Source organism: Helicoverpa zea, chromosome 31 (genome assembly GCF_022581195.2).
Source record: "Helicoverpa zea isolate HzStark_Cry1AcR chromosome 31, ilHelZeax1.1, whole genome shotgun sequence".
Lineage (NCBI taxonomy): Eukaryota > Metazoa > Arthropoda > Insecta > Lepidoptera > Noctuidae > Helicoverpa > Helicoverpa zea.
The window spans coordinates 1,722,263-1,745,813 of record NC_061482.1 but is presented as its reverse complement, the minus strand read 5'-3'; the positions used below and the strand labels follow the sequence as shown (position 1 = coordinate 1,745,813).

General features: G+C 37.1%; 2 protein-coding genes across 4 annotated transcripts in view; both read right to left on the bottom strand.

The window, feature by feature from the left end:
- Positions 1-23,551, bottom strand: part of LOC124645345 (neurocalcin homolog) — a 102,351-nt gene that overhangs the window by 51,297 nt on the left and 27,503 nt on the right. The window lies entirely within an intron of this gene.
- Positions 1-23,551, bottom strand: part of LOC124645346 (neuronal calcium sensor 2) — a 93,958-nt gene that overhangs the window by 43,124 nt on the left and 27,283 nt on the right. The window lies entirely within an intron of this gene.

Genomic DNA, 23,551 nt, shown 5'->3' with positions numbered 1-23,551 from the left:
AGTAATGTAGGGAGCAGCTCGCAGAGAGCCGGAGGGGAGTCTCACAAACGGCCATTGATCAATCTCGTCCGCGAGAATTAACGCGGTGGCCACAATGTGGCGAGGTGGTTACGCTCAATTATTGCACCCGTCCTATAATATTAATCTGTTGATTAGCGTTCCGCTACAATTGGACTACCACCTATACAACTTTACTATAATCCTATTTCGATTGTAGGGACGAACGTGCCGTATCTTCATAATAAGACGGGCCGGACCCAATTCAATAACCTCGGACACATTTCAATGTCAGTACATACACGGCAAAACATTATTAACTCAGAATATTTTAAGGTAATACATACCCAACAATGAATCAGGCCACGTCAGCAGAAATAGCAGATTTTTGCTTACAAAATATTTACCTGAAACAAAAAATAAAGTCTTATTAACAATCAGTTTTACAAGATATTACTTAATAACACGTCTACGAAACCAAAGTCGGTCAGTTTGAATTATTCCATTGAGTTATTTTCATTGGCACCTACTTTAATATTTGAAAGGCCTTATAAAAAAGCTCCCCTCATATTCTACATTGTTTCGGAAGTCTGCGGCAAGTTCAAACGAGTTCGGTTTTACTAGCTCATAATTTCTCCTACGAATCGAACCCAATCGGGGTGCGACAAAGATATGTGAATAAATAGATATCTTCGTGGAAAATTATGTAGAAAATTTATAAATAGTCAAAAGGCGTCATATTTGAAGTAAATCTATTACCATTTCAATTTTCTATCAGAAACAAATAAAACAAGTTGTGGAAAGTTAATGTTCCAGCAAAGTCTTTGAGTCAAAGGACAAACAAAAAATAAGCAAATCGCCATACTGGCTGAGTAAAATTAGATACGCACTTCAAAGAGCACATAATTGAATCCCCTTTAATAACGTTTGCAAACTAACTTCATCTCATTTCGCCTTTTAGCAAACCTTCCGACCAAATAACCCTGTAATAACAAAATATTCAGTCTATTTCACTTGAAATGTGCAAAGAATGTCAGTCTTTTTAAGTTAAATGGCTAGTATTTTTCTCGATAGACTGGCTGTCGTAAATGCCTGCGACGTTAAAACAAGTTTCTACATATCGTGTCAAGTGAATTGGAGTGCCGTAGGTACTGGGTGTAGATGTACTAACTCGGCACCTAACCCAACCGGTCCACTAGCATTCGCAGATCGAGTTACAGGCCACAAGCTGACCGTATTGTGCAAAACTTCTCTCCGGAAAATATCGAAAGCGTTTTAGCACTGAACGGACGACTACACAAATAAATCGGCACGCCTGCATTTCACTGCAAATAAAAGTTCTTTAATAATGACAACTAATGTAACAAAGTGGCGGTTTCTGTATCAAGTTTTATAGCGGACGAAGAAAATAATTGTCCATTTAGTCTTGTTTGAAAAAGCCATCATTTCTTGAAAATGTTTAATGGTAAACTCATCGCCGCTTTATAGAAGCAAGAAAGAAAAGTGACTGTGAAATATTGCAAAAATGATATTCGCCGTAAATTATCAGCAATTCCGAGAAATCGATACACGTGTCACAGCAAATTACTTAAACGATACTACTCAGAGCCTATCAAGTATGAAATGAAGGCTTTAATAATTTGTACCTGGCTCTCCATTTATTTTATTACCTGGTTCTTTTTGAAAAACCAACGTCGTTTCTCGTCTCGGAATTCATAAAAACATTCAGCTGTAGAAAAGAAAATTGTCCGCAGTATAAAATCCCAATCGCTTTTCAATCCGTACATCTCCTGAGCTGTGACTAATATTTTTATTGAAAAAGAGTTATTCAAAGCGGACTTGCTCTTTAATATTTAATGCAGGTATTAATCCTAAATAATGAGTGCTGGAAGTGGTTAGTAGTATTCAAGTCTTGTTGATTTATTTATTCAATATTTTTCGTTCAAGGATAAAACAGCTATTGTATTTTTTTAGCTGTGTAACTTAGAACGTTTTAGGCGACAGTGAATATAATACTATTTAGAAAACTGGCTACTGTATCAGAAAAAAAAAACGTTTTCGCAATGTCATTTAGGAATAAAGAAAATACGCCTCTTGTACATTCATTTTAGAAACCAATTTTCAGATAGATGACTGAATTTAGTAACAGAAATATAGAAAGTCATCTAAACATAATTCCTAGTTCATTCAAACTAAAATTGCTGAAACTTCAAGAGCTTACACGAGTTATAAAACACCATTATGACGTCGATAAAAATCGCTTAGTAAAGCGTGTTAAAGTGGAATTGTGGGGCATTAACAAACTTCCCCACTTTGAAAAAACTGGATCAAAACAAAAGACTATCATTAGTTTCCGAATGCACGCCGCATGCAACAGCGTAATCGCTTATATTGTAGCAAAACCCCACAGTTTTACACTAGACTGAGGAAGTTTTTTTTCACAAGCCCGTATAAAAAGTTTTCAATCTATCGCCGCGCCAAAGTTCAGTCGAATCGATTCGCAAAACAGAGGGTCCGACAGACATAGTTACTTTCGCATTCATAATAGTTCAACAACCTAATTTGAGCATGGTTCACCAACCTAATTGAATGGGCTATAAAAATATTACCCTCGTCAAACATAGTACCGCCTAGTACTACATTAGTCAAGCAAAAGGCTAATGGGCAGTTTCAACACCTCCGTAAAATTACTGGCTTAAGTTATCAGCCAGTTACCGACAAATTATTCAGATTGTGAATTAGATTCAAGTTTCCATGTAGACTGTACGTCATGCATCGACAGTCGGCAAATGCATGACGACAGGATGAGAAAAGATTTGTTTCCATAACTTGAATCGTCAAACGCCATAATTCCCACAACCCTTTGTAACTGTCATAACCTATTACGACAAACGCATAACTGTTGCATAAGATTTTAAGGTGTCAGCAGTGTAAAGTGGGCGTCAGTCACGTCGGTCATGTATTTCCGACGCTAAGTAGATAAATCGAACGTCGGGCGGCGGTGGCGAACGGACACTTGATTGAGTGCCTGTGTGTACAGCGCAGGAAGCACGTGAAATTATTATGATGCACCCGTGAACACGCTACTGCGCTTTGGTTTGCATGAATATTTAAAGTGGAGGGCCAAAGTTCCTCGATCGCGTGACTCACTCGCAAGATGTGTCGAACTGTGTAAACTGGGGAGACATCGTTTGTTTTTCAAATTGATTTGTACACTAATAAAATAAATATAAAACGTTGAATGTTAAGGATGGACTTAAAATAAATATAAAATGTTAAATGTGAAGGTCTTAAAAGATTTTAGTCTAGTACTTGAAGTACTTAGTTTTATATTCCAGCTATGTATTTTAAGCACCTAAACTTCACTAGCGGTATTTACTTTAAAGAACGCTTAAAACTTCCATCGCTGCGAGGAACTGAGTGCGCCTTTTTATCTCAATCTATCTGAACGGAAAGACCAAACTTATCGGACTTCAAAGATCGCAATAGTGCACAAGTCGTCACAGATTTTTAACTCATAACCTATTTCCGTAACCTATTTCCTTCAGTAGACGAGTGTCGCAGCAAGCCATTTTATGTTTTACGAAACTATAGGAGCTCGCACAAAAAGAAATGCCATTATAGAGTTGTGTCACATCTCGGCGTCATTCATTTTCACTAAGTTTTAATTAAATTTTGTCACAACGAATGACTCTAGCTAGGGTACTATAGAAATAGCGTGCTAATAGGATTACGTATAATTTTTGTTGAATGCTACTAGCGACTCGTAACATTACTACCGCAATGAGAATATTAGCCGGAACACCAAATAATTTTATTCGTACAAAGCTCATACCAATGATGTTACAAAAGGGGATTTTTTAAATTTTGCGGTGAAAGCACGTTAACAAGTCGGTACGCAACCGCACAGCACACGCTTAATTGTGGTCAGCTTTACCCTAAACACCAGCCTAGCGTTCAAATAATTTGGTGAATTTCACAATTTGGACAACACTCGAAACTGTTCAAACAGTTAGGTCGGTGGAAACTATTTTATACAAACCGCAGTAACACTCGCCCGCTGAACGCATGCACTTTGAAAGCCTTGTTTGATTGAACCAAACCACTCGTTACATACACTAAAATATTTAATTATATAAATGCCATTTGATTGAAACTTCATTACGAATTCAAAATTTCAAAACGAATGCCAATTTCAAAATATAGCAAGTAATTATTAGTATGTTCCATTTAGGTAACTGCACGGGGCTTAAGCAGGCCGCAAACATTTCAATCATATTTACTGAATAATATATATTCGTAATGTTATTTCAATTGAGGTGGTTTCAGGGAATATTTTATATTAAAACTAGCTTCCGCCAGCGGCTTCGCCCGCATGGTGTGTTGATAAAAAGTAGCCTATGTGTTAATCCAGGGTATCACCTATCTACATACCAAAATTCAATCAAATCGGTCCAGCCGTTTTTGCGTGATTGAATAACAAACATACATCCATACATTCTCACAAACTTTCACATTTATAATATAAGTAAGATAAATTTACTTTGCCACAATGTTTGTACGTAAAATTACATGTAACCACTGTATTTTTATAGCATTCGTTAGTACAATATGAAGGAAAAGATAGTGTCATGTCGGCCAGTGTTGAAGATCTGGGTGACATAGGACGAGCGTGCACAAAGGCCTCTTGTAGATAATAGGTATTATAACACCGTAAACTCTCGCAGCCTTTGAATAGGGTATCGTCCTAAGTTTCACAAGATATCGATTTTCGACTGCGATTCGTTCGCCCACGCCTCGACACTAAGAAAATTCTTGTACACATAGTGAAAGAAGTTCTCAAGTATCGTTGTTTAGAATTTTCTTAAAGGTCAATCATTTTTAACACTTTTATTTTTATTTCATTATGTGTATCAACTATAAATTCAAGTAACAGTGCCAGTAAACAATTACCGAGTATCTACTGCTGAGCACTTTGGCAGGTCATTGGGGACGACCTCTTCAGAACCACGAGGAATAGCCATCCGCCTGCTTAGTGCTCACTCCTCAACTTTATGACGTCATAAAAATGGTCGGTTAATTTAAAGGTCAATGTCCAGATGCTAGCCATTTTAGTTAAGACTCCGTAAAACTTTTCCTGCTTAAATTTCCACATTTAATGTCACAGGTTTGGATGGAATCCCTATTCTATTAGATACGAAGTAATCAATGTAATGCTTCGGAACTGGACGGAGGAACAAGCTGGAAAAACTTTCTCCGGACCCCGTGAACATTGCATATTCTGCAGTATCGAGCGAGGCCAGCTCAAAAGGGAACGCTTTTACTTGCAAAAGATGATACGTAGAATTTAGAGGTAACATTACCTGTACACATATTATCCTGATTAAAATGAGCTTTACATTTCAAATACAAGCAGCGCATGTTACATACTTAAAAAGAAAAATATCCAAGAACTCATCTCATTTGGTTGACAACCCTTGCATATTGTATTACGACGTAGGTTTAAATAACGTAAATAAACTTGAGAAGTTGCATCTCTCAACATCAAAGGACTTGCGCAACTGTGCCGTTTATAAAACTGTGTAGGTGCAGTAATGGCATGTAAATTATTGGAAAACTGAAAGAGCATTGAATGCACATAAGTACATTAAGTGTATAGAAATCTACTGGCATACATTCCTAGTAGTTTTCTTTCAGGTGAAAATAATCATATCAGAGACCATGTCCTATTTCAATGCAGAGCAGTAAAGAGCTTATTTAAATAATTAAAATCAAAAAGTTGCCCAGTGGTCGGAATTCTACCACGCTGAGAAAAAATGCAAGTGTAATAATATTTTAGCTTTTGCTCTGCATCTCAATGTAAACTTTGACTAAGCTAAATCTCACGCTCTACCGTGTCCGTAACACGCTTAAAAAGTTTCTCCCCGCATTAATTTATAGTTAAAATAATTACTCGCTGTTGCCTTGTACTCGCACGGAGGTAACTCGTATGCATTATGCAGTAGAGATCCTTCTACGATACCTTTTCTAAAGGCTTAAATCTGAATTTTATATTATATAAGGTGGTTCACTAATATCATAATTATATCAAAGTTATAAAGTAGCCTTTGTCAATAAACTCAGTTAATACTGTACTTATATTTAATGACACTGAAAGGGAAGTCCATTTTGAGGCTAGACTTTGTTCTTTGAAAGTTATTTTATGATGCACCAAGCCTTTGTGCAAGTTTTTAATAATTAAGTAGTAACTTTTAGCATTTTTAGTTCTTCCAACCAGGTGATCGGAAGAGAAGCTTTGCTTGCGTCAGAGAGAATCATTTATAAAATTACCGTTGACTTGTTAAGCAGGCACATTTCCTTAAAAACTTGTATCGGGACATAATAGGATTATTTTATGAAACGAAGACCAACTACTGAAAAAAAGAAAACTGAAACTGTTCTAATATTCGTTCAAAAAGTTTTACAATCTCTATACTAACATCTTGTTCTTACTGCATACCGGCTTCGAAACCTACTGTGAGCCGTTACCGTGAATTCAATGATTAAAAAAAAAAAAGGTTAGGTTATCATAGGCAATTATTACCTTAGTTACAAATCCTATTTTTCTTACGAAAACCTTGAAACCTGAAGCTTTCTTAAACATTATGTTTTGACTAGCGTACCGAATTAGTACGTAAATAAAAAATATCACTAATCATAATATATCACTAATTATCTTTTAGGCTGGATACACGTGGCCTTAGGCTCAGTTACATCAATTAATACCTGAAGTATTTGTTAGGAAAAACAATGCTTGTATTCTCACTTAGCTACACATTCTGAGTTAACCATAGCTATATGCGGTCGAATTCGGTGCATATCTGCATTGGATGACGTTTCAAACTGATCTGGTATTCCAAAGCGAGAAACTTTCCAATTCTGTTATTTTTTAGTTACACCTTTTCCGGCACGAGCGCTACTGTGGCGCTTTCACGCATTTCAATAAAACCGATTTCTGTTGACACACCTTTTTTTATTCGATTCGTATAAAAATTTGCAGTGTGGTGTTAGTTTTAAACGACCTTCAGTTTTTAAAAACTGAATTCATATTGGAAGGTCACTTCATACCTAACTATTTAAATATTACTAAGACATTATCTTAACTTTTATTTATTTTTTTATTTATTTATTTATTTCTCCTCACAATGTTTTGTTTATAACTAAAAACGGTACAATTACTCAGTCGTATATGTAGGTCTATCTTCAAACTAATGTTTCCACGTATCATCAACTTTTAGGTACTACTTGTTCTTCAAATAATACAGGCCAAAAATAAACCCCTAGATACAAGACTGGAAGCATAACAACAGTGGTTGGAATAATCGAAGCACAGGTACATAATCTCCGATATAGCCTCAGCTTAAGTTAGTACCAACTCTGTTCCGTCGGCGGTATTGTGTTGATTCAAGTGAATAGCCAACAGAAAACCACTTTACCGGGATCAAAAAGCCAACTGGATATCGTAAGCCCGGCACTCGGATCTAGGACTGTAAGTGGAGAACATCACTAAAATTGATTATAAATAGGCTGATTGTTGATCTTTTTATCGAAATGTTTTTATTTCGCTCTAATTAGGGGTATCGGATTGCTTGGGTTAATTAGGTTGAGGTGGCCAGATAGGCAGTCTGTTGTTGTTACAGCCTTTTTATCGTCCCACTGCTGGGCACAGGCCTCCTCTCATATGGAGAAGGACTGAGCATTAATCACCACGCTTGCTCAATGCGGGTTGGTGATTTCAGACTTTATAGTCCAGGTTTCCTCAAGATGTTTTCCTTCACCTTTTTATCAGCCATTGGTGTCTAAGTATACTTAGAAAGTACATACAAACTTAGAAAAGTTGCATTGGTACTTGCCTGACCCTGGAATCGAACCCACACCCTCATACTCGAAAGGTTGGTTCTTTACCCACTGGGCCACCATGGCAGTCGCCACGTGTAAAACACTGTTACCAAGTACCCGGTTAGACTGGAAACCGACCCCAAAAAAGGCAAAAAGGCTAAACAGATGATGATTTATCATTTCCCTACAAGCAAGTGGATGCCTATAGGAAACAATAATGAGGCACTCGAAATTAATTAGTTACTACAAATGAGCCAAGCCAATAACAATCCGCGGAGCTTTTCCGATATACTGTCGCACAAATAGAATTCTGTATGTAGAAACAAACACGCGAAAGTTTGTGATTGTCTGAACGGCGAAGTGGGCAGTGATCTAGATTTATTTATACAATCAGAATAACATATAGACTTCTTTTTATCTTGGTGCGGAAATTAGTTTCCTCGGGAAGCAGGTGAACCTGAAGGCGTAAACTAGTTATTCAATAAGTCTGTTTGAGTGTACACATTATTTGATAATGTAGTGTATTCGTCGACAACACTCAACATGTTATAGTTCAGTTAGAAGCGTTTCATAATGCTCGTGGGTAGTTACGTGCAATCAGGTAATTTCATTTGCCGCCACCACGGCAAGCTCAGGCACGTATAGGCAGTAGATTCAGAAACGACGCTGTTTTATATACACATAACAAAGTCAACTTAAACGACCCAAGTTTATAATTAAAGCCCAAGGCCATCCCCAGTCGATAAGTCAGCGATTTCCAAGGGGTGAACCTGTCTTACAACTTACGTAAATAGGTATTTAGGCCGTATTTATGACAATATTACGTCGGAGCCGAACCATAATTTGGATAAAAATATAGGTTACCATTTCCTGCTTTGTAGATAAAATAATTTGGGGCATCGAAGTACGGGGCTGTGGATTATCTGTTAGCCTGGCGCTAACGACACATGAAGGTATTTTAAGTATGAATTGTAAGGTAAGGGAACGAACGCGGCTGTGATAAAGTGCCTAAATAATTTATGCGCAGAGAGTAAAGACCCAGATGCCACGCTCCCTAACCTACATTGCATGTTTCAGTTTTAGTTCCAGAACGATCTACGCTGCGAGAAATTCAGCTAACAAATCGACTGCCCTTATAAATTCATACGATTTCAGTATTCTTAGCGTGACCTTCAACCGTCAAACAAGCAACATTGCTATGGCAAGGAACAAGTCAAATACAAACTCGGAACAAAGTTAAATTAATGCATTTTGTTTAGGGTCTACGCGTACAAATTACGGCGGGGGCACAGAGACCGAATTTAATATGATAAACATGTTCTATTCATACCTAACGCTTGCGTACGGTCGCCGGGAAGGGCGCGGGGGGCTGCGAAAACCGTACTACCAATTTGCGTCCTTTACTAAGTCGCTCATAAAGCGGAACAAATATAAACAGGTTTTTGAAACATTGCCGCTTTCCAAGCTAACATGTGAAAACAAAAGCGTTAGATTTCAAAGGTAAAATAAATACTTGATTTTGTACATTGTAAAATTGACGTCGACACTATTTCACATAGTTGATAAAGTTTCGTTAAAAAATGGGTTTAGGGATTTGCTGGTGACATGGAAAATTCTTTCTATTATTCCGAAGGTTCCGTATTTTTCCACAAAAAACATCCCTAAGCTTAATAGCGGGATTAAGTATCTATAACATTGCCTCTGATGTTTTTTCTTTTTATAGTAGGTATTCGGTTTCGACTCGTATTAGGTGGAATCACCATCGATATCAGCTTAATATCTCTGAAACTATGACAACGATAACTATGATAGGTATACAGTCCACTCAAAAACCGTTAGGTTCATAACTTGTCCCGTGTTCAGCGGAAATATATATTTAAAGATGTTATAGTTCGGCCATTCAGAGAATGCGTTCCTGACACGTCGCGATTGAACTGACGACGTAATAACATTCATTGATTATTGATATAATAATGTTGTTTTAATGCTCCTCAATTGTTAAAACGGTAAACAACCAGCAAAAATATTTTTATCGTAACTGCAACGCCATTGCAAAGTTACGTCGTCAGTTCAATCGCGACGTGTCAGGAACGCATTCTCTGAATGGCCGAACTATAGGCTATATCCATCTAATTGACCACCGTCAATGATGTTCTTAAAAATAACTGAACATATTTTTGGGAGGGATTTCGTCCAAAATATATATTTTCACGTAGAATTTCTCAACAAATATCTGGAACACGACATGACAGGTGCAGTTAGAAACGTAGAAACGTAATCAACCGTTGTCTTTCAAACGTCAGTCAGAAATATCACCCGCGTAGACGGACTGCTACGCGCGTAGCAAGCCACTGCTACAAAACGTCATTCTTGTTAAAACTTCGTAGCCACAGTCCTGTTTTAATCGTAGCCAAGTAGTTAAAGGGCTAGCTGTATGATTGAACTGCAATTTTAGCTACGACATTTATATTGTATTTATATGATGTATAAAACAGAAGCAGAAGAGTTGTTTGTACGCTCGCACTCTTTGAAAACCAGTGGGATTAAAAAAAAACATTTTGCATTTCGTGAGTTACTTTTACACTGTATAGTCACCGAAATATTTTATAGGTCGGATTAATTTTCACTGTGATTTTCAGAAATGGAAAATGGAATATATTTTTGGCAACAGTTTTCGGTGCTTTTCACCATTATACAAATAACTATTAAGTCTTTTATTTTCAGACTGATTGAAAAGCTATTTTAATTAAAAACCTGTTGTATTTAATTAATAAGTACCAAAATATTGTTTTGACTTTCATTACTCATTAATTATGTTTACAGAGTTAATATATAATGGTAGGTAAGACCCATATACGTAAAGAATTATAGTACTATACATGTTTTTATGTACTGTGTTATAAATGTTTGTTAGAAATATATCTTAAGCCATGTTTGATAATACCGTTACCAACATTACAAATGCGAAAGCAACTCTGTCTGTCTGTCCAGCTCTTAGATCAAAACTAATGATCGGATTTTCCGACAAAGTAACCTATAGTCTACAGCCAAAGAAAGAACGTACCTACATATACTCTTTATCCCGGATAATAGTCCCTTCGCGAGACAGGTGCAACCACGGGAATCTTTTACTAAAATAGAGAACAGTTAGAAAAAAACACCGCGTCATTCAAGCTCCATCAAGTTGAATATAAAACAAGTAGCTATACTATGGGCAAGTTGCAACTTCTCAGAATTCCCGTTATTCGGAAAGTACTGAAGAACACTGGTTTTTATTCAAGTGCTTTCAACGCTTGTTGCCTTCTACGAAAGAGCTTAACTTTAGTTAGACAACTAGTTTATTAAGTAGCTTCACAATTTGTACTGTTTAAAGTATAGTAAATAGCCTAAGAAAGAGTGGTTTGCGGGAACTAAATAATCGTAGATACGAAGTAATTATGTTTCTTGGAATGCCTGTGTACGTTACAGCGTAAATAAGCTGTACGCCACAAACTCGTGAGGTGTACTTATTGTAGCAATCTATGTAAATAATGTAAGAAATTGACGGATCGATACATCTACAGCTCAAAAAGAGAGCTACAATTTATTTTTGCAGAAAACTTTCTAAAATGGTATAGAGGTATGGGTGCTCTAATTACTAGAACTTATCTAGACTCAAAAACACCTCCTATTTAATTTGAACAAAATAAATATTAACGAATTTTGCATAAAGTAATTATAAACAATAATTAACTACAAATCTTATAGAGATTTTAATTTATTTACCAAGACGATCAAATATCAGGCGATTATCCGCTTATTAAGATTAAACAAAAAAGGATCAATAACCACTAAAAACACGCAGAATTAATTTAACAGACCAAAATAATTATAATAATTATACTTCAGTAGATATTTATTAATTTAGGTACGTGTATATATTGAATTAACATTATTTAGTTGGTCATCGTAATAAACTGCGGTTTCAGGACCGCAATAATCTGATTACTGTTTAGTTTTGCTAATTATTATAACCTAATTTATGCACACGGATAAAATTAATGTAGTTCTAGTTAATTTTGTTAAGCATATTCATTTCCAAAATTTCAATAGACTTAGCGACTGACTTCATTGAAAGCATAGTTCTACTTTCACGTTTAAACTCAGGAAAGCAATCCTTAAACTTGTCTAATGTCATTCAGTTTGTTTGTCACTATGCATGCTTTGAAGTAAACTCGCGTGAATGAGTTACAACACTGATAAAATGAGTTAAGGAATTGTTAAACTACACACATCAAAAGTGTCTAGGGATCAACATATATTTTTGCAATAACTTTTCTCCTGATTGATATTAATTAAAATTTTCTTTAAGGATTCATCAAATAAAGTGTTTTCGTTTGTCACAGTAACGATAAACCAAGTCACCTTTGCACTAATAAAGAAATTTGCCATTTTCCTAATAAAGGGATTTTTGACATTTGAAACACTAACACAAAAGTTCGAAAAAAAAGACTGAAATAACAGTTTTCTTTAAAAGTTTATTGGGTAACTTAAACAATTAATAATCCGTGTTTCTACCGCGAACACTAACAACACAAGAACATCGGTTTGGCATACTCAAAATGAGTTCATCCAAATCACGATGTGGAATGGCCGCCCATGTTCGTTGCAACAACAAAAAAAGGTCTTCTTGCGACTGGATACCCTCCATATTCGGCAGAGCTCTTCTCTGTAGCATATCCCATGCATGCTCAATCGGGTTCAAGTCTGGCGACTGAGCAGGCCAGGGCAGGACATTGATGTTAGCTGCCGCGAGAGTCTGTCTTACAACTCTTGCGGTGTGCGGTCGTGCATTATCATGCATTAACTGAAATAAGGGACCGATTTGCACTTGTAGAGGAACGATGACGTCTGATACAATCGTCTCAGCATAAATTTGAGCGTTGAGGTTGCTTCTGATCCAAATCAACTCAGTTCTTCCGCCGATCCAAATACCCGCCCATACCATGATGGTTCCACCACTATAAGGATGGACTTCCTGGCAGGATTTTAATCGCTGTTGGCGTCCAGGGGTTCTCCAGTGTCGTATACGTCTTGTATCCGGTCTCATACCAAAACGAGACTCATCAGAAAAGCACACGAAACGCCATTGTTCTTCTGCCCAATTTCTGTGTTCAAGAGCCCATTGATATCGAATCCTACGATTGTGCATTGCTATAGGTGGTACCCGTAGCGGTCTTCGGGAATGAAGGTTCACTTCATGCAAGCGGTTTCTGACTGTTTGGTCGCTAATTAAGTTCCCTGAAGAGTGATGAAGCCTCACGGCTAACATCATGGCGGTTATTGTTGGAGCTCTTCGAGTTAAGATTTGAATGTATCGGTCTTGTCTCCGTGTGGTGCAGCGATACCGTCCTCCATGGCGCTCAGCTACGGTACCAGTGCTTCGGTAACGTGTCCAAAGTCGACTGATAACACTCTGACTTGTATTCAGAGCTAAAGCCACAGTACGTTGCCGGGAACCAGCTTCTATCATTCCCACGGCTCTGAGCATTTCTTCCCTGCTTAAATGACGTCGCCGCTCCATAATAACGTTGGTTTTAATCAGTAGTAGGGAAACAGTAGCACTAATAATGTCTTCAATGCGTTGTATGTGTTTATAGGGAAAATATTGACAGCTGATTTTCATCTTTTACTCGAATTTGATTCACAGTTCCTGATTCAAATTATGAAATGCACCAAAAAGGATCCATATAAATTTATAAAATCATAAATTTATTACAAAGCCACATCTCAATCTCAAGAAATCCGCATAAAAATGCTTGATCCCTAGACACTTTTGATGTGTGTATTTGTCGAGACTTGTATGACAGCGTTAACTCTTACTTCATTCATACACAATACGTTGCTTAACAGTATTGTATTCCTTGAAAATACAAACAATAATTATTACTGTTATAAACACCACACACAAAGACCAATGAACTGCCTAAATTACCGAAAATAGGCAACATTTATAGGAGAATCAATCAATTCGCCGGGATTATACAGTTCCGACAACTACTTGCACTGATTGGTCCGAATTTAACACAGTAGCCGCCAATCACTATTATTCGCTCATTACATTTTCACGGGAATTTCAGCCGGGCCGGCCGATATTGTGGCTATCGTGAATTTTGCTAGGAACACGGACTCGGAACTGAATCAAAGACCGTACCTGCAATGCCTGTGCATCGTACAATTCCCACGAATACACAACCAAATTGGTTACCTACCACTGATATTGAATTTGTGACATGCTCCAAAGCTACAAACGAGAACGTTCTATATTCAATGCGTATTTGGTTATTGTTTATATGGGCGATTCTCTGTAAGCTCGTTCAGCTCCATACAATTTCTGTCCTGGCAATTTTTTTTCTTAAATTTGAGAAAAAACCTAGTCCTATGCCAAAGAAAATTAACTATTTATTTAGTTAGACAAGGAGGCCCACTGAATTTGTACCTATTATCCGAGTTATTAGCGATTTTCCAAAAAATCATGACAGGGGACTGTTTGAGGCATCAGGGGTTTATGACTTTTCTATGATCAAAAGCCATATATTTCGGGTTTTTATTACCGCAAGCATGACACGACATAGATCTACATACGTCGCAACATAGATCTTCCAGCAACTCCTGGTGATTGTTGTAAGTTAATATGTTAGCAGTATGAGGAGCGCTGAGCTTCATGTCTATGTTGCTGTGAACTATACAAAGACGTGTTTCGCCATTTTGAGCGTTTGGTTTGATAACCCATTTCTTTCAACTGCTTACCAATGACGTCGCCGGCGAAAAAGTCGTGGTGGACCTCGTGGGTAAAGAACCAACTTGTCAATTATGAGGGCGCGGCTTCGATTCCAGGTCAGGCAAGTACCAATGCAACTTTTCACAGCACAGGGGAGTCACAGCGCCCTCATTTACCGCATGACGCAGGTCCTCACCGGACATGGTTGTTTTGGGAAGCATCGAATCGGTCGTGAGGTGGCGCCCGGGTGTCACCACTGTGCGGACAGTTTCGAGGACACGGTGGACCTCACAGTCCAGGAGTGCCCTGCATGGGAAGGACACCGCCGGATCCTCGTCGAGGGCGTCCGGCCCTGGTACATGCCATGGTCCGGGGCGAGAGGAATGGGATGCCGTCGCCTCCTTCTGCGAAGCAGTCATGCTCGAGAAGTAGGCGGCGGAACGACAGCGAGTTCGCATCTCTCATCCCGGGTGGACCAGGTAGTCACCACGGGCGCCGGGTTGCGCGAGACGACTCCCGGCCACCGTAGGCGTGGTCTGTGGGCGATGAGTTCAGATGCTTCATCGTTCCTGCGTCTTTTTAGACAACAGACCCGTGTCGGTGGCGTGCGTAGTTCCACGCGCTCCTCAAGTTGATGTCAGCAACCCTAGCGAGGCCCAGCAGGGCATAGGGCCGCTGGGGCTGCGGGACTGTACGAAAGAGTTACCACGGCCCTGGTACATTAAAGGCCTACGACGGAACACGACGGATTTTTAATCAGTAAAAATCTGACACTCCCTCACCGCTTCTGACCCGCAGCGGGAGGGGTCATTTGATGATTTTTAGCGTCGTTAAAAAAGTCGGTTGCACGGGTAACTGAGTTGTGGAGGTCAGATAGGGCAATCGCTCTTGCCGCTCTGCTTCTCTCTTTTTTTGTAGTAATTCCTCTCGGGATAGCTTCTTCTTTTTAGGAGCCATATCACGTGCGTTCGATCAGCCTGTGTAATATAATTCAAGTTCATAAAGGAAAAAAATAATGCGATGCAATGATAGTTTGATTCTTAAATTAATAAAAGAGACTAGCGAATAAATTTACACAAACAATTCATGAAAATTATTAAACCAATACGCAGAATACACAGTCCCCTGTTTTGTTAAACAGTCCCCTGTTGCGTTTTTTTGCAAAGGACTGTTGCCAGAGGACTGTGTATTTCAGTTAGATTTCACAATATTTATGATGCCTTATAGTTTTTTAAGAACCTACCGATCAATTAAGGCACAAATAATGTAACGATTAACTATAAATAGAGATAATTTAAGTAATTAAATTACAAACAATTATTTACCAGAGGCCTGTGTGTGGTAGCGGCCCAAACGCTTGTTCACCTCACAAATGACGCTCTAACACTAAACAAAATGGCGTATCGTTACCGCATTTGATAAGTTTGCCAACTTCACAACAATTGCATTTCGTTGCACTAATAAAACGATTGTAAAATATTATAGTTTTTTTTTAAGATTGATTTAAATTTTTGGCGGGGGACTGTATAAAAAATTCTCAGGACAAAGTTTACAGGAGTTTATTAAAACGAAAAAAGTTGTAATGAGTGCTTGTTTTACGAAAATAATATAATTTTATTATTTTTGTTTGTGATATTAACTGCCAAGTGAATGTAGTTTCATCAAGTTTTTCGGAAATCGCATTTCTAGGTGTGAATGCAGTGAAAGGGACAGCCAGGGGACTGTATTTTTCGAGCTTCTAAAACGTATAGAAAAAAAATTAAAGTAATTATGGTTATAAAAACAAAGGGCCCGTGAAGCTTCAGGGTTAAAGTTTCATAAAATGTGATTTTTTAAATAAGAATTAAACTATTTATTGAAAAAATCGGTCCGGACAGCCGATTACGAGCTTACAGAGAATCGCCCATATAAATACATACATATAATCTAGGAGAATTTGTATCGATGTTGGTTTTCTTAGGAAAATAAATAAGCCTCCACGAACGACAAGGAAATCTATTGCTTGTGTTGTTGAGCGTGATGCATGCAATCTTACGGACAAATACTTTGTTTTATGTCCTATCGATTTTTGATTCTTTGAAAAGGTAGCGCCATTAATTCGGATCAGCTTCAAAATAAATATATAGCCATTTATAGAAACTGAACCATGGCTACAACAGCTGCAACATTATTGAAAAAAAAAAACTATCTCAAAAGCGCATTCCTATTCACTTACTATTGCCTGGTCACTACCCATTACACTCAATTACGCATGTACACTCGTGTTGAACCGAGAAAACACAGCTTGAAAAATAAAAGATAAAGTCTAGACATCGGTATGTTATTCTAAATGAATGAAATTCCATCAAACCGCTAGTAGATTAGCAGGCGAAGTAGAAATCCGTTTTGTAAAGTTGTGCAAGTAGGTGAACTGCTTCGAATGGTGGTACGTCGTTGCATGTTAGATGCATTGTAAGCAATTTCGGCGAAGCCAGAACTTGATAATTTTGAACGTGGAACTATGTTAATTAATAAGACATCTCAAGAACACGTTAAAAGCTAAGGAATAACCGTTCTGACGGCGGCTGGGGGAAGCCCTTTTGATCAGGTGTTCATCTTGAGATCACTCATTTGCATTCATGATAGAGAATGACATATGAGGGTATGTAGTGTGTACCTTTGTGTTAATCACAGCTGTAGTCAGGAGCCATTAGTGGACGGTAAGTTACAGTAACTGTCTATCACCGACAGCATAAAACTAAATGAGATAAACCAGTAGCTGGCCGCTTTATCGCAAGATCAAATACTGCTACAGATGACCTCAATGACAACGAGCATATAGCGTAACTGAATAAGGCAATATAATAATAGGTAGCTACTAGCTAAGGTTCTACATTTCGACGTTTTCGTCGTTTCAAATGTCAATGTAACCCAGTCGAGCGGTGGCGACATATGCCCAGTTGCATTTAGACATACTATAGTATATGTTTGTACTAGCTGTGACCGTCGGTTTCACCCGGAGCTGGAACCTTATTCAGGTTCTATCAGATTTCGTGTTAGTACTTTTGATTAACGCTCAATCCTTCTCCGTGTGAGAGGAGGCCTGTGCCCAGCAGTGGGATGATTAAAAAGGCTGTTTTGAGGTTAAAGCGCGACAAACAAAGTTATATTCGCACAAAAAATATTAGTAAGGATTCAAACGAGCGGTTAAATAATAATTGTTTTAATTCCACCCAAATCAGATGGAGTCAGTAATAATTTATTATATGCATATTTCATGACGTGGGTACGTTTGCCTCGGCAATTAAATGCATGATTCGAGCCGTTTTAATTACAATAAAGCTTTTGTTTGATTTTGTTCGGACTGAATGGCATGTTTTATTTTATATAGATTTGAGTTTCTCTATGTAGTACCTACAATGACCTAAAATAATATTCAGTACGGTAAGAAAACTTTGTTATCTAGCTGTGAAATCTTTTTCACCCACGTAAAATTGTTTATCTAGTAAGTCCATCAGAAAAGTTTCATCTTTACCGTCTAATTTAACTTAGCGTTATCATTTTCAAAATTCGATTGAAAATGTTCAAAAATGTTTCATAAAAATCAGAAGTTTTCGCTTGAAAAAGTAACGAACATATCGCACAAACTTTCGCGTTTGTAATATTAGTAGGGACCAGTAACTCCATACTGAAAAAAGGACAGCTTTTAAATATCATTTCCCTGTCTATTGTTCGAGTTAGTTAGAAGTTGTAACATTGCATTGCATTTTAGTCAAATGTACAAACAGTTACAGTTCAACAAGTACATAGAATACATTTTCACTGTTGTCCTAGTTTTTATTTAAATTAGCCATTTGAAAATAAAATGTGTGGAATAAAATGAATCGATCGTTGCTTTATAGGCAGCGCCTTTCTCGAATAAACATGTTGAAGACAAGCACAAGCACAAGATTATAAAGAAATATATCTTATGTCGTTATCATGTTTTCACTCCATTTCCACGCAAAATTCCATCTAAATCAGCCATCCAGTGCAAGCGTAGATACAGACAAACTTATTTTATTGATATCAGGTAGTAAGGACAGCATTTTTATATCATTTGCTATAGTTCTTCCTCTTACTTACTCTCTCCCCTCTATGTAGTTAATAAACATAATATTACATACAATATTACGACTGAATGAGTATTCGCAGCTGTGTGAGTATATTCGGCTTGCGATTTGCCGTTATCGATTACGCGATGTAACAAAGTAGCGAACTTGTCTTACGTTTATATCTGCGTAGCTTGAACAATTTCTTTGTGCTTGATTACGTTTACTTTCTTATCATCAACCTTGCTTTTTCCCAACTATTTTGGGGTCGGCTTTCGGTCTAACTGGATGCAGCTGAGTACCAAGCTTTACAAGGAGCGACTGCCTAGCTGAATTTCCCGGGCAACCCACCCCTAGGTAAGACTGGCTTGTGACTACCCGTAACGACTGACAAAAGTGTTCAAATGACAGCCGGGACCTACAGTTTATCGTGTCCTCCTGAACACATTTATTTTCATAAGCCATAGGTATAATAAGTAGATTTCAGTAGATAATGGTATTGACAAGTATTGTGCTAGCCGGACATGAAGGGTTGTCTAGGGGGCAAAAAGGTAGGATAACTTTATTATCTAGACTTTAGACAATGGCCAGCTCTTAGTGTTAGAGATTAGTTAGTGACAAGAGCAGTGTGAACACCGCTCATTTTCACGTTAGTTTATTATCTTGCTACAAAGTGTAATAAGAGCCTTGTATAAATGGATTCTTGTCTAGGTTAGAAACTAATTGACAACCTTTGAAGAGTATACAGTTACCGCAACAATATCTTAACGCACTAATCTTTGGAAGTAAATATTTATTTATTTATTTATTAACAAATTTTTGTACACACACATAATAAAGAAAGATGACAGGAAAGAAAGAATTTACAAAGGTAATGCTTATTTCTAAAGTAATCTCTTCCAGCATACCTGCGAAAGGAAAAAGAGAATAAAAGAGATGTAGACAGTGTGTAAAAAGCAAGGGTAAAAGAAATTAAAATGGTAGAAAACAGCTGTATATTGTATATTATACCTACATAAACAATACGTAAATAATGAATATATACCTACTAAATAATATATACCCAAAAATAAAATAATATATTCCTAGATACATATATAAATGAATAAAATAACTATGATGCAATGGACAGATAATTTTCTTTAAGTTTTCTCTTAAAAAGTCCAACAGTAACAGTAGTACCTATATTACAGAATATTTTTTCGTATTTGTAAGGCGTACGAACGGGCTAAGCGAAGACATGAATTGAAATCCACGGAAATTATGAGAATCGCGGTCTAGATCTCAGGATACTTTTTTGCTCCCAAAAATATTACATTATTATTTATTTTAACTACGGATTTCTTCAGCTACCACACTTTTACATATCAAGTGAACCATCTACCGGAGGATTTGTATTTTTGTGTAGTTTAGACCACAACAATCTGCTTATTCTAGAATTCAGCTCTAGTATACAAAAGATGTTCCTATGTCTAATCAAATGTTATTTTAATCTTTGAATCTTTTACTAAGAAAGTATAAAAGACGTTGAATTAATTTATTTGGCTTACATCGGCGGACCTTTAATTTCGAGATTTATACGCAAGGACGAAATCGTAAGTAGATACAGTTGATTAAGAATTTAGTCGGTAACCTTGTTTTTACCTGTTTCTTTTATCCTCCTTTAAGAATTGTAAGTCTATAGAGTTACCTTGATGGTCAATGCCTATATATCCTTTATAACGTGACTCGTGAAACACCATGAGATGAAAATAAAGCGGTTCATAAAAAAATTGAATGAAAATCTTATAAAAAATAAAACTAATCTTCTTGAAACTTTATATTGCTTCGCTTTATGCTTTTAATAATACCTAATCGTTAATATTTTCTTGAACATAGCAAAATTAATTAGTGTAATTAATTAGCGTCCGCCCACGGTTCGATCTTGTTGTATGCACGTAAAACTTACGGCAATTAGTGAAGGAATATCTTCGAGCCTTTCAAGTAGTTCCAGCAAAGGATATTGTATAGAAACTTGCTTTAAGATCGCTACTTAGAAAGTGAAGTATCGGACATCGTTATAAAGTAATATACGTGGCATACCTATTAGTTGTTTCTCACCGTCTCACTCGTGTGAAGGAATTCCATGAGATTTCCAGATGGCTTTTGCTGTTGGCGACATATTTCATCGAAAATCATAGACTGAATACCATGACGTTTTCTTACACAAGTAAATACTTTCTGCAGTCTTAAAAGTATAAAAGAGGAAGCATTATATTCGCACTTACATAAATAAACTTAATTGCTCGTCTATTTGGAAATTAAACGGGCCGATAACACTACTACTCATGCCAAATAATGAACAATCAATTGAAACTCGTCAATTGCCATTCCGAAATGAATCGCAAATAGAATTTCACAGAGAAAATTGGATGTCTGCACCCGCTTTTGTCACTATTTAATTTTGTATTAACGCAGGAGAGAAAATACAAATAAAGTGGTAATTGTTTTTTAAATAATGTTTTTTTTTAAGTACCGAGTTACTTTTACGTTTCATTGCTTGCACGTGTAACTAATGAGAGGGATTAAATAAAATAAATATCTGGACACCTTTAACACATGGTTGGTTGGATTAAAGTATCCCATCGGTTCTTAACATTTTAGGGTATCTCGAGCAAAATGCAATCAAAGAAATTGCATGGAGCTATTCAGTAAGAAGTAGGTATAAATAAATATATTAAGTTACATAAGCAATTATGATACCACATTACAACAACGACTGTTTCTTGTAAAAAGCGCAATATATTCCACTTGATCGACATCTATCAATTGCGAACTTTCCATGTTTTAATACTGCGATATTCGATAAGTTATTATTATACTAGGAAGGTACATTATTACGGACATTGACAAATGATAGTTTAATACTATTGCAGTATGCGCTTCGATGACATAAGTGCGGGCTAACCTTGTGAAAACGACGTGTGGAATACAACTGGTAATTTATCTGTGGAGTGCTTTGATCGGGCTAGATAACGTCACACACACTGTGTGACATATAGCGTGAAACCAATAGTAGTTGCTAAGAAATGACCAAATGTTTTTGACACTCGTTTATTCGGTAACTATTTTGGGTTTTCCTGTTCGCGCAGTATTGAAGAAGAGTTGACCCTTAAAGCGAATGAATTCACAGGCGACATCTAATATTCTCACACACGTATATTTAGATAGCTACGTTATGTCTACATGCGAGGCAATTTGTCTCATATGGCCAACAAACTTGCGAGCGAGCTAAGTGTGAGAGGAAGCAATTGCCCCGCATCTGCCTTTAACGCTCACAATCGCTAAGTACATACGTATTCCGAGTAAAATGAAGATCGAATCGCACGAGAAAACGGTAAGTTAAATTAATTCAGGAAATCTTTCTCAAGATCTGGAACGTGAAAGCTCTATTTAAGTTAATTGAATGCTATAGCTAAGAATTCGAAAGTACTAATAATAAAGAAGCGTTAACTAGACCAAAAATTGTGAAATGTTTTTAATTTTTCAATTCTGTCTTCATAAATATTTCCAAACTATTTTCGGTGTAGGTAGTCGCTGGAAGTATATTGATAACAGATTAAAGGAATATACTGGGGAAGCGTCCCGAGAGACGATAGACGACTTTCCGAAAATGTATGTTCAGGAAAGTTTTCTTAGCCCCTCTAGAGGGTTTTCAGGGCATGAAAATAAGAATTAATGAGCCACCCAAGCATGTAACGTTTGAATACTTACGATACCTGCATGTTTTAGAAATACGTACAAATTCATTCGAGATAAAATAGAGAAGGTTTTTCTTTTATTGTTGACCGATCGGCCGCCGTCTCCCGACGTCGGATTTGAAGTACAAGAGCAATTAAAAGTATCTGAAAGATCTTCCCAGTTTGTAAGTCGTGGAAATTGGAATTTTAAATAATGTGGTTTGTTGCAATTTCCCGTCTGATGCAGTTGATTTTCTTTTAGTTTCATATTTTGTGCATGAAATATGGTTCGTTGGATTATTTTGGGTTTAGTTATGAAGTTGTCATTTAAAACAGACGGTTGGACTTATTGCATTTCAGAAGCTTTCATTTAATTCCACCTGTCCGAGTCCGACTGTCTGTAATCGAATCTTGCAAGTGACCCATTTCGAATTCCGATTGCTTTTCAGTAGCATGTGTAAATCGGACGACAATCTAGACGGATATAGTGAACTGAGACATCACTATTGAACATGGATTTGATCTGATAATGGAATTGAGCTGTTTGGTCGCCATGGGAACTGCGGAACAGAATGGCGTAACCTAACTACATGAGTAAAAAAACGAGTATAGAAGAAGAGAAAAAGTATTTATTAGGTTTCGTAATTAATTGTCTTTAAGAAGTGAGTGAACCCTGGAGTAACAGCTATCATAAAAGACAGTTATTTCCAGAACTAGAAAACAAGATACAAATCAATGGTAAAATATTGCCAGCAAAATGATATTCCGCTTCACTTATCAGCAACTCAATAAAATGGCGTAACACCGGTCTGTTTTACTTGCTAAAACTGGGTGCAGTTTAGAAGCATAAATCATTTGCTGTATAATCTGCACTTTATACTAATTCATGTTTACCTTGGATGTTCTGGTAAAGTATTCTCTACATATATTATATTTTATTAGCTTCTCCCTGCGGTTTCACCCGCATCCCGTGGAAACCTCTGCACGAACCCGGATAAAAAGTAGGCCTATAGCCGTCCTCCATAAGTGGGCTATTTAACAATGAAATACTTTTTCAATTCGGACCCAGTAGTTCCTAAGATTAGCGCGTTCAAGCAAGCAAACAAAAAATCTCTTTATAATATTAG